This window comes from Ambystoma mexicanum, chromosome 12 (assembly GCF_040938575.1).
Source record: "Ambystoma mexicanum isolate Mex_15411 chromosome 12, UKY_AmexF1_1, whole genome shotgun sequence".
NCBI classification, from domain to species: Eukaryota; Metazoa; Chordata; class Amphibia; order Caudata; family Ambystomatidae; genus Ambystoma; species Ambystoma mexicanum.
The window spans coordinates 1,205,143,281-1,205,155,223 of NC_090936.1; positions in this window are offsets into that span (position 1 = coordinate 1,205,143,281).

The following is an 11,943-nucleotide window of genomic DNA, read 5'->3' on the forward strand; positions in this document are numbered from 1 at the left end:
TCAGTGTCTGCTCTTGGGTCCTATAGAGCAAATGCTGAGGAAGCACCATCTTGCGCCCAGTCATCAACTCAAATGGTGACATTTTGGTTGCAGATGAAGGGGTAGATCTGATAGCCATTAGGACCAGAGGTAATCGGATATCCCAACTTGGCCCAGAATCTGCCACAAACTTCTTTAATATGCTCACAATTGTCCGGTTATATCTCTCTACTGCCCCAGAAGAAGCTGGTCTATAAGCAATATGCAGCTTTCTCTTGACCCCCAGTATCTCCCACATCTTTGTCATTACTTCCCTGGTGAAGTGGCTACCTCTGTCTGACTCAATCCTTTGAGGTAGACCAAAACGGGAAAAGATGTGGTTAATCATCAAGGCAGCTGCAGTTTCTGCCTTGCAATTTGGGGCTGGGAGACATTCCACCCACTTGGTAAACAAGCATGTCACCGTCAACATGTACTTATTCCCCCTAGCCGAGCGAATCACAGGGCCTACAAAGTCGATTTGTAAATCTGACCATGGCAGGGTCATCCCCCGCTTTTGTAAAGGTGCCCGGTGTGTGAGGGATGTCGGCTGAAATTGTGCACACACAAGACAACCCTTCAAATATTGGTTGAGGTCCTGGCCCATGTGTGGCCAGTATGCAACCTCTCTTAAGATTTCCAGTGTTGTGTGAAACCCCCTATGACCGGCGGTGGCCGCATCATGGGCGTGACTTAACATCAGGCTTCGGAATGAGGTAGGAACCACCCACTGATCGTGGCCAGCTTTGGATTTCCTTACCAACAAACCGTCTTGGATTCGGAACATTTTTGGACATTTCATCAACACTCTTAGGTCCTCTTTCCCAATGTAATCGGTATCCGTCAGGGGAAAGTTCTCAGGGTCCTCAAGGTGCTGGTAAAATTTACCAATAATTGGATCCCCCTTCTGAGCAGTAATCAAATCAGCATCAGGGGTCTCCTTACTCCATTGTGCAATTGAAAGGTCGTCGTGAGCATTTGTCTGGGACCTAGTGATAGCAGTGACCTGGATTTCCCCCAACAGGGACTCAATCTCAATTAGATCCCCTTGGATGGCTCCGGTTTTGGCCAGCTGATCAGCTAAGTCATTTCCAGTTTTGTCTGGTCCCTCTACTTTGGAATGACCCTTAATCTTTTTCCAATAGATGGTCATCCCATTCGAGGTGACCAGATCATCAATGTTTTGGATCAACTTCCCATGTTTCAAGGGTTTGTTGTTAGCACATAACATGCCTCTGGTTTTCCAATTAACCAGGTGCTCCACGAACCCGTTCCGTACATAATCCGAATCTGTGATTATGACCAGTTCGTGGAGTTGATGCTGGACAGCAGTGAGGATGGCCTGATGCACAGCCATCAATTCTGCCACCTGACTACTTCGGGGACCAATTTTGTATCCAGCGGAGGGTTCTGGGGACTCATTCACCCATGCATTCCCTACGCCGGCCACCAGTTCTTTCTCCCCGTTGTTGTCGACATGGTAAGAGCATCCATCCACATACACAGTGGGCATTCCCTCACACTTGTCTTCTTCAAAGACTTTGTGGGGGGAATTAAGGTATGCCTCCATGTTGTCCTTTATTTTTAGACTTTCGTCCTCGAGACAGTTTTCTCTGGCACAATCATGCAAGTCAGCCAGACCTTGCGCGAGGGGACTCTTCTTGTTTTGGCCATATCTGACCTCCACAGGAAAGCCTTGCATTGACAGAATCCAGGAAGTAATTCGGGAATTACTCACATTTCCGGCCCGGATTCTGTCACTTTGGAGATATTGCAGAGGCTGGTGTGGAGTCTCCACTATGATGTGTTCCCCCTGGATAAACGGGCGGTAATTCTTCAATGCCCACACCGTTGCCAGGAGTGCCTTCTCACAATCGTTGAATTTTTCCTCCACAGAGGATAAAGTTTTGCTCGCATAGGAGATTACTTTATTGACCTTGTCATGCTTTTGATATAATACTGCCGTCAAGCACGTATTAGAGAACCCCGTCTCCAGGAAGAACTCCTTGTTTCTGACAGGGTAAGCTAGGCAAGGCGCTTGTGAGAGGCTTCTTTTGAGTTGTTTTACTGCCTCGGCTTGTTCTGGACCCCATTCCCACTTGACCCCCCCCTTCAGGAGATGAATCAGGGGTCTGGTGATCTCTGCGTAGCCCTCAATGAACTTTCTGCTGTAATTAGTCAGTCCAAGGAGGCTCCTTAGTTCCCGCAGAGTTGTGGGGTCTTTCAGTTTCTGAAGTGCTTCCACTTTCTTTTCCTGGGGACAGAGACCCTGAGGAGTAATCTCATGCCCCAAGAAATTAACACGGGTTCTACACCACTGTGCTTTCTGAAAGGAAAGTTTTGCTCCGGCGGCCCTCAACTGTGTCAGAACATAACGGATCTCTGCTATGTGTTCCTCCACAGATGAACTTTTGATGAGGACATCATCTACATAAGCCAGGTTACCCCTCGTACCCAGGTCGGGCATGGCCTTATGTAGGAAAATATTGAACTCATTACCGGAGTTAAGGTATCCGAAGGGAGTCCGGGTCCATGTGTACTGCTGGCCCCCAAAGGTAAAAGCCAGCTTGTATTGGTCCTCCCTACTGACAGGCACGGTCCAGTATCCATTGGTCAGGTCTATTGCAGTGAATACCTGTGACCCCTGGATCTGGGCCAGCCCTTGGTCAATGTAGGGCAGAGGCCATCGGGAAGTATGGACCCGTTTGTTGAGCTCCCTGAGGTCGGCACAGAGTCTCCACTGGCCGTTTGGCTTCAATATTCCCAGCACCGGATTATTGAAAGTGCTGTGGACTGGACGGATTATTCCCCGGGACTCAAGGTTCTTAATTATTTCAGTAAGGGACTCCATTGATGCGAGAGGCAAGCGATAGTGCTTCACAAACACAGGAGTCATGCCAGGGTCCGTGGGGATTGTTGTTGTGTGGATGTCAGTGCGACCACAGTCATATGAGTCTACCGCAAAGAGATCTTGGAAATCCAAGAAAACTTGTTTCAACTTTTGCTTTTGTTCCAGAGTCACACAGGCATCAGCTAGGTTGACTCTCTCTTCCACCATCTGCCTGAAGCCTGGAAAGACTTCTGGTTTGGCTATCTCCGCGGCCTCCTCCAGCTGGGTGGAGAAGTCCCTGGTCAGAGTGCTGATTTGGACCGGAGGCTTCAGGTGGGAAAGGCAGCCCTCATGGACCTGGAAAATCACCTCATCCCTCCTGAAGTCACAAGTCACATCTTCCTTACCATAGGGGCAGGAAGTGTACACCAGGAAGTTCCCCCCATGCCGGGTAAAAATCCTGTCTGGTGTTGTGTTGTCCTCACTGTCACTCTCAAAACAGTCCTTGGGGATTGGTCCTAACAGTTCATTTACTAAGTCGATGGAAAAATGTCGGTCATCAACCGCCATTCCAATAATGGTGCCTGCGGCTAGAGTAATACTCTTTAAGTCGCTGTTATCCACCTCTATTGGAATGGTGTCATGTTCTATGTTGACTAATGGTGTTGGGTTTACCCCCAACCCTTGCTGTTGGAGAGAAGCATTTAGATGTATGTAAGCATCAGGGTTTTTCAACTCTTGTCCCCTTTTAACTTTCACTTCCAGGGAGAATTGTCGGGTCCTTTCTGGGATGGTGACTTCCTCTTTAACCTGAATTTCAACTGCATAAGGTAGCAATTGAGCTGACCTAAATGCTTTTTCTGGATCATCAAAGCCCATGGGATTATCCGCTAATCGGGACCAAGCTTTGAAGTTTATTAGGTCCAAACTAATGGCAAAGCGATTGAGAATGTCACTGCCTAAGTAAAAGGCGGCAGTGACGTCTCGCACGACCCAACAATTATGGACTATGCTCTTGTTGCCAATGGAGATTTTGAGCATACACCTGCTTGGCAGGAGATGTTTGGAATTAGGTACTTCCAGGTCCATTTCCCATTTGTCTATCAGTTTGAAGGTGGGAATGGCTGGTTCTTTTGGGAGTTGGCGAAACATGGCTTCGCTGATGAAGCTCTTACCGTTGTTCACACACACTCGAGCGAGAACAGAGTCCTTCCCATCATTTAACTGAACAGGGATGAACAACTGCTCTCCAATTTGCTGAATATCAGCCAGGCTCTGAGCTGATTTCACATCTTTCTGGACTATAGGAGTGGGAGTTTCAGATTGTGGATTGGTATAGAATTTCAGAGTGTTTCCTTCCAGCGTGGAGTACCACTTTAGACTGGAAGTAAGGTTGATTTTCAGAAATAGAGAGGACCCCCCATCACCAGTCTGTTGTCCTACTGCTATTACTGTCACGTCTGGAATTTGGCTATTCTGGAAGTGAAATTCTACTTGGTCAGATTTTTGTTCAACCATGTGGCATGTGCCGTTTAAACTAACATGGTTGGCACTCTGTTTTAATTTTATTGGTCGGCTAGTCTGGGTCCAGAGGACCTTGTTTACGCAATCTATTAGGGGTGACAACCTTCTCAGGAGGTCATTCCCTAGTAAACAAGGGGTGCCCTCTGGGGTCACAACTATGACCGGGTGTTTCAACTTGTGTCGCCCGATCTTAATGTCCAAGTCTGCCGTCCCCTCGACGGGAATTTCCTTCCCGTCAAAGTTCTGCAGTTGTCCAGGAAGAGAGGTGAGAGGAATTTGGTAATTCTCTCCCCTTCCTGCATTCAGTTCGTCAAAGGCCCTTCTGGACAGAAGGGTAGCTTGAGATCCAGTGTCCACCAGTGCTGAGATTGTACCCTGCCCCTGTACTTGTACCGGGGCATAATATCTTCCCTCCTTCTCCTCAAGGGGGCACAGATAATGTACATTTTTGGACAACTGGTGGGCTAATTTTCTGGTTTTGGACATCGCTAGCGAGGAGATTTGGGCAGAATTCTGTGGAGAGTCTTGGGAATCTGAAAGAAAAAATTTGCAACTGGAGATCAGAGCCATTGTGGGTTCCCCTGGTTCCGGTTCTGGGCCGCCCCCCCCTTTTTGGAGGCAGTCGCCAGGATGGGTTTGAACCAGGGGATTTTCTTGCTGTTGGTTCTGGGATGAGATGGTGGGCGGCGGTAGCTCAGTCTCCACATCTCCCCAGTCTGGATTTGCATCCCTAGGGACCCATTTTTCTTTGGGAGGAGTTCCCCCCTCTCTGAAGGAGAAGATCCTTTTCCCAGGATCCTCTGAGGATCCCTCTCCCTCAAATTGGAAGATCTGTACCTCCTCCCCAAACTGAGTCTGTTTGGGTCTTTTGTTTCTCCTACCCCCCCTCTGCTCCTTAGGAGGCAGACTTTCAGGGGCAAGAGATTTTGTTTCCGGTTCCTGGGTTTCTAGGGGCTGTTTACAAGTGAGGAAGGAAGCTTCCTCCAAGGCTTTACACCCCCCTTCCCCTTGTGCCTCCTCCCTGGGAACCGGTGAGTTATCGGGGTGCTGCCCCCGTCATTGTTCTGGAGCACCAGGTCCAGAGTTGGGTGCGTTCTGCGCCGGCATGCTGATCTGAGGGTTCTGCTGAGCCCTCAGTATGTCACCCATATCCCGCGCCATGTTTTGAACCTGGCGCTCTAACTGGGAAACCCGCTCAGGCTGATACGGGGCCCTGTTTTCTCCCCTGGGCTGATCCCGGGAAGGGTAGCTATCCCTCCTCTGGTAATACCCCGGGTTGGGAAGATTTGGGTACCCCTCCACCCTTGGCCTCCCCTCTCCCGGATTCAGTGGTCTGGGCTCAGGGAATTGGGGAAAGAAGGATGGATGGTTTTGGGGCTGAAAGTCGGGTGGATATCTGGGGAAAAAGTTCTGCCCAGGGTTTGGTAAATTTCTGCCCTCCTGTGGGAAGTTTGGAGGGAAGTTCCCTGGGTTAGGTGCTTGTCTGGATCCCCCCCCTTGGGCTGGAGGAGTCCACACATAACCCAGGATGGGTCTGTTACCTTTGTAGCGAGGACTTACATAGTCAGGAGAGCGAGGGACCCCATTTGTGGGGCTGCCTCCCTGGCTCCCTGTCTGTGACTGGCCCGAGGACCTTCTGGGCCTAGCATTATTAGGTGCAGGTAGGTTTTTAGGCCCCCCCATCTCCAGATCCAAAACGGGGGTGACCTTTACCTCTGCCACCTTGACAGCAGCAGGGGTGCTGTTGGCTTTGGGGTTTTTCTGGGCATTGCTTTTATTTTCTATGGGCTTCTGCACCTCATAGATCCGGGTAGCCTGTTCAATGACCCAGTCTAAAGATCTTTTCTCATGAAAATCTCTCACGAGCTGGGTCATTATATATTTGGGCAAGGCATGGAAAAATGTATTGACAAACTCTCTACTATCTGTGCGCACCCTTCTGGTGGTTTGCGCAAACGCACGCTTTAACTCCTGCACAAATTCTCGTGGGGCCTGATCCTCCCCACATTGCAAATTGTAGGCCGCCTTGCGAGCCTCTTGAGGATTTCTGTGAACAGAAAAATGTTTCAGGATGGCCGCCTTATATGTGGACCATCTTAAATGATTTTGGTCCTCCAGCCCCGCAAAGAAACTGGAGTATTCCGGGGAGAATGTCCACTTTACATATTGAATACAGCTTTGGCTGTCCTTCAAATGGAAAGTCTCCATCATTTGTTCAAACAACTCTAAGTGCTCCCAAACAGAATACTTAGCGTTCTTATGGTAAGGCGTGATGACGCTCCTGATCGCCTTAATCTGCTTGAAGGGGTCCTTAAGCAAGGCCCTTTTTGCCTTATTGGCCTTTTTGGTTCGGGTAACCCTTGTCCATTCTTCCTCGGACTCAGAGGCACTGCTCCCAGAGGTTCCCGTCTGTTCTTCCAGGTTTTCCCGGATTCTGCGAGCCTGGGAATGGCTGGCAGACTGTGGGGACCTGGTCTCCTGTGTCCTGCGCAGTTCAGAGGAGTCTTCAGATTCCTCCTTGCTGCCAGGATTTGATGGGTACCCCCTCCACTGACCTAACTGGGCAGAGGTTTTCAGGATGCCCTTAATGGGCCTACTCTCCTGGGGTTCCCCACTGAACTGTATTGTACTTGGGTGCCCATACCCGGATGCCCACCCCTCCATTCCTGGATGGTACTGGCCTATGAGCCCCATGCTTCTGGCTGGATAGTAATCTGCCATCCCTGTGGCCCTGTGCTCATGTGCGCCAGGGGACATGGGGATGGTAGAGTCCAGGGACTGGGGGAGATGAAGGCCCCTGGTGTTAGGGCTCCTGCGGTTATGGTCAGGAATCTCTCTTTCCCAGCGGACCTCATCTCTATCCGCCCCTGCTCCCTGTTGCAATGCAAGAGCCTGCATTTGTGCTTTCAGTTCCTCTGTTAAGGCCTTACTCGACTCTATCAGTTTCTCCTGCATCGCTACCTGTTGCTGGAGCCTATCATTGTGTTGACAGAGGGCCTCATTCTCCCTCTGTGCTTCCTGGTTGGTCCTGGAGAACTGGGCCAGTCTTTGCTGCAGGAGGTTTACCTCCTGGGCAATGTCCCTATTGGCCTGCTCCTTTCTTGCTAGAGCATCTTCCACCCTTCTGGTGTGCTCTACCAAGTTCTGGTTTTCTTTTTGGAGATCACCCAGCCCCTGGTGGGCCAGGTGATTTTCTTCCATTTTTCTTTTTAAATGGCAGACTTCCTGGCCTAAGGCGTCTCTTTCCTGACTAAGAGCCTGCATTTGTGCCGCCAGGTCGTCCCTTTGCCTTTGGAAGGCACCAGCTTTCTGGCGCTCCTGATCAAACTCTGCCTGGGTATCCAGGTCTTTCAGAATCAGTTTATTGCTCTCCTCCTTCACTCTATCTAGGTGGCCTTGCAGGGTGACTACCTGCTCAGCACATGCCCTATTGAAGTCTAGCTGTTGCTCCAGCTTTTTCTGGCTTTGCAGTAGGGAGTCCAAACCTTCTTGGTGTTCCTTCTGCAAGGCCAGAAATCTGGTATCCTGTTCTGACTTTTCCTTTTGCAGCACATCCATATCCTCCTTTATTTTAGTGATGTACTGTCTGGTCTCATTTTCTGACTCCTGGCTTCTGTGCAGCCTTTGCTCAGAAGAGTCCAGATCAGATTGGGCCTTCTCTAACGCCATCTGTTGCCTTTTTGCCAGATCATGGCCTTCAGCACATTTATTCTGTATGGCTCCCATGTATAAATATAAATATGCCGCTATCCTAACAATCTTGTCGTGCTCATCTTTGGCCTTAGGAGCCATATATAGTTCACTCAGGGCCACGTGTAATGGACCCTGATCTCTATATATATCTGACCCTGTTTCCGTGACCTGTTGCATGATGGCCTGCAACCAGACTGTTTGGTCCTGGTGAGTCCACTCACCTCTCACAAATAACTTATGTAAGAAGTGCTCTCTGGCTATTTTCATATCTACCAAGGTCGTCATTCTAGAGATTGGTCTCTGTCCTGACTTACAGAAGTTAGTATTTTAGTTTTGCAGAACAGAACTTTTCTTGGAGTGTCCCTTTTGAGGAATGCTTCACAGCGTAATGCAGCGTGGTGATCCGACTGGATGTATGTATCCCGTCAGTTAGCACACTGTATTAAGCTGCACAAGTGGTATTCTAACCCAGAATCCCGGATACGAGCCCCCACTTTGTAAGAGGATTCAATTCAACACTACAGCTAAGTCAACGCCTAGTCTATAATACTGAATGAAAACCCTTATTGATATATCTTTAGGTCCAGTTCATGCGTTCTGGATGACTACCCCTATATAACACCCCTCTCTTGGAATCCCCCTGACCCCACTGAGCCAAGAAGTAGTTCTGTTTTGCAAGTTTAAAAGGTTTATTTGATAATTTACAATATATATTATATCACGCTTTATAATAAATTAATAATTGAATAGCACACTTAATCTGATATGATAAAGATCAACAACGGAGAATCTGGCACTAGCACACTTCTTTATAATTACTAAGGAGTTGAGATGAAATGGATAAGGTAGCACACTGGTAAATAGGTATAGAAGTATAATGTGGTAGAAAATGCTTTATAGAGTTCAAATGGATGTAATGTTGAATGAAAATGCAATATAGAAAATACTCAATATGATTTCAACAAAACAATGTAATCACTTTTCTCTGGCTATTCCCTCCCCCCCTTTATGCAAGGCAAGGAAATGGAAGGAAAACACACAGTTCTCAGAAATGCAATCAAATGGGATTCAGTTCAATCCCAGCAAGCTTAGACAACCGAAAACGGATAGGAGTTTTGAAATCACAGGCCCAAATTGCTTTGATATGTGCTGGCAATGAATGAGAAATATGCTGGAAACGCTTTTAATTCCCTTTCAGAGGTTCAGGGTGAGTGGTATCTAGTTAATATTAGTCCAGGCTCACACTAGCAATGATGCAGGGATAGTTAGCAGGTTAAACGAATTTCTGGCAAATGAAATCAGGCAAACAGCAGCAGTTTTTACAAGTGAAGAAATTGCAAATCGCGGTAAAATTCGCGGATGCGTGTTCCGCGATTGCGGTAAAACTATAAGGGGTAGGAATGCGGTTCTTGGTGCGATTCAAAGCTACGATTCTAAGCTTTCAAATAAAAGTTATTGCAAGTCTCTAGCTCAAACGGTCGCGGAGATATGAGCGATTTAGTAAAGGTCGTTTTTGGTTTTGTAAATTTTAAACGCACACTTTTTCAAAATGACAAGTGACAAAATTTTTGCAGCAAGAATGACAGGTGACAGATTTGGAGCTATCAAGCAGTTCTACTTAGGTTAAATAGATTGAATTAGATGAATTTAAACTAAAAGCTGGGTTCTACACAGTTTGCTATGTACTCACACTATATTCTTGAGTGAAATGGGCCTCGCCATGGATCTGGTCAGGGTTTTGGACTGGGCTCTGGTCTGGTCTGGTCTGGCCTCTGCACTTCACAGTGATCTGGGTCACTCTCTCTGCTGGTCTGGGTCTCTCTGGTCTGGTCTCTTAGTTCTGGATAGATTGAAGTCTCTAGTTTGGCTTTCTGGAGGTTTGATGGAGGTAAGTATGGATTTTTCCGGCAGAGCGTCCCGCTGCAGATGGATTTGGAAGCTCCCTATCTGTCCTGTCTGTCTGCTTTTATGTGTTTAGAATGTGGGTGTGTTCTAGCATCACTGACCCTACCTCTCTCTCAGCTTCTAATTGGTCAGCTTTCATTCGTCCCCTTGATTGGGGGAATGAAATGAAGTGTCATCATGATGAGGTCTGTTTATGATACAGAGAACCCACCCCTGTCAACTTTACACACAATCTATATCTGACCTAAAAACATATTTGCACAGGTACACATTTGTTTAAAATTACATATACATGGTGTGGCTGAATTTAGCCATGTCTATGTCCAAATCTGCTCATTCTCGGAGCTTGCATTCAAAGAGTGTACATAATTGACTTTTTAACTGCTTTTCCAATTTCCGACATGGACCCAACTTTACATACATGTGTGCAGGGGGTAGGGACATTAATTGATGAAGTTTCAGATTTTTAACATGCACACATTTAGAGTAATATCCACTTTTCCGCTAAAACCCCCCTGAACATACCACCGGTTCCTACCACGTCTTAAACTGTGGGCAGAAAAATCACAAGAATTATGGTATCATTTATAAAATTTTCACATGTCCGCTCTATGAATTATCCCCCTTTTTATAAAACCATATCCTTGCTGCAGGGGTGTGTCTTTTCAGGTCACATGGTACAGAAACCAGTCTTTCCAGTTTCTGCCAAGCCAGCTTGCTTCTCACAGGCAGTGCTCCTCCCAGCTCCTGCCAAGAGGAAGCTACAATTTACGACTGCGGTAATAAAAACCTTTGCCTGAGTGGAGAGGGCTTTGTTCACTCTCTGGCAGAGCACAGGAAATTCAATTATCAGATAGATGGCATATCCTTAGCCTGGGCAGCAAAAGGAAGGTTGGCCTGGGAACACAGTGGTGACTCAAGTTTCACTGCTGATGGGTAGTTGCTAGGCAAAATCAAGTTCCTTAAGCCAGACCTTCAGCTAACTTTTTGTTGCTTTTAAAATAACTTGTAATTTTACACATGCAGCTAGAATGCTGATTCTAAGCGCAAAACTATGACATTTCAACAGTTACAAAGGCATGTGACACCAAACATAGGTCACTCATTTAATTTAACATTTTCGATTTTGGTGGTTTTAAATCCAGTTGTAGTTAGGCTTAAGCTGCTGACTCCATAGCATTTTTGTTATAAGCATTGTTTTTGGGCTCTTCATTTCCCAGATTTTGTAGGCACACAAAACTCCATTCTGCCAAATGTCTGCTGGTGTTCAGTGAATATTTTGCACATGTTGCAAGGTTTGAAATAGGCATTTTGCTTGCCTTCAGAAAAACACACAGAGTGGTTTTAAAACGCCGGCTTTTGGATAGTGGTGAGTACTGGTACTGCACCCATTTTTGGGATTTAAGAAATGAATTCCCAACAGTTATGGGTTTGCTTTTGGCAATCAGCATTGCCATTCCCAATGGTTTCAGACTACTGTGCGGGTAGTCCAATGGTGGTTTTAAAGCGCTTTGAAGCTAACCGGCGCTACTGTTTTTCCTTTGGCAACCCATTTCCCTCATGGCAACCCGGCCTTTCATTCTCGCACTGGTGGGTGGCAAGTGAGGCAACCATTTTGGTGGGCGCACAAACTGCGCAGCTTTCCTGGATTTCAGCGCACATGTGGGTTTTCCGCCATCTTGAATTTTCTAAGCCCACAGCACCAAATGTTGTAGCAGGATAGCTTAAACGTGGGTCAGGACACCCAACATCAGCAGGGCAGTACATTTGCTTTGCCACTTTAAAAGGACCTACTCATTACAAGGCCTCCAGTTTTGACCAAGGAGTATCTAAATTAAAATGTTCAGCTCTGAAAATCGATTGGGGAGTATTTTTTGCCTATATAGCTTGAGCAAAGGCAAGACTGAAAATAATGCAATTGGGACAGCTGAGAGGCTCACGCTCAGAATACTGCTTGTTGTCCTTGTATGTTG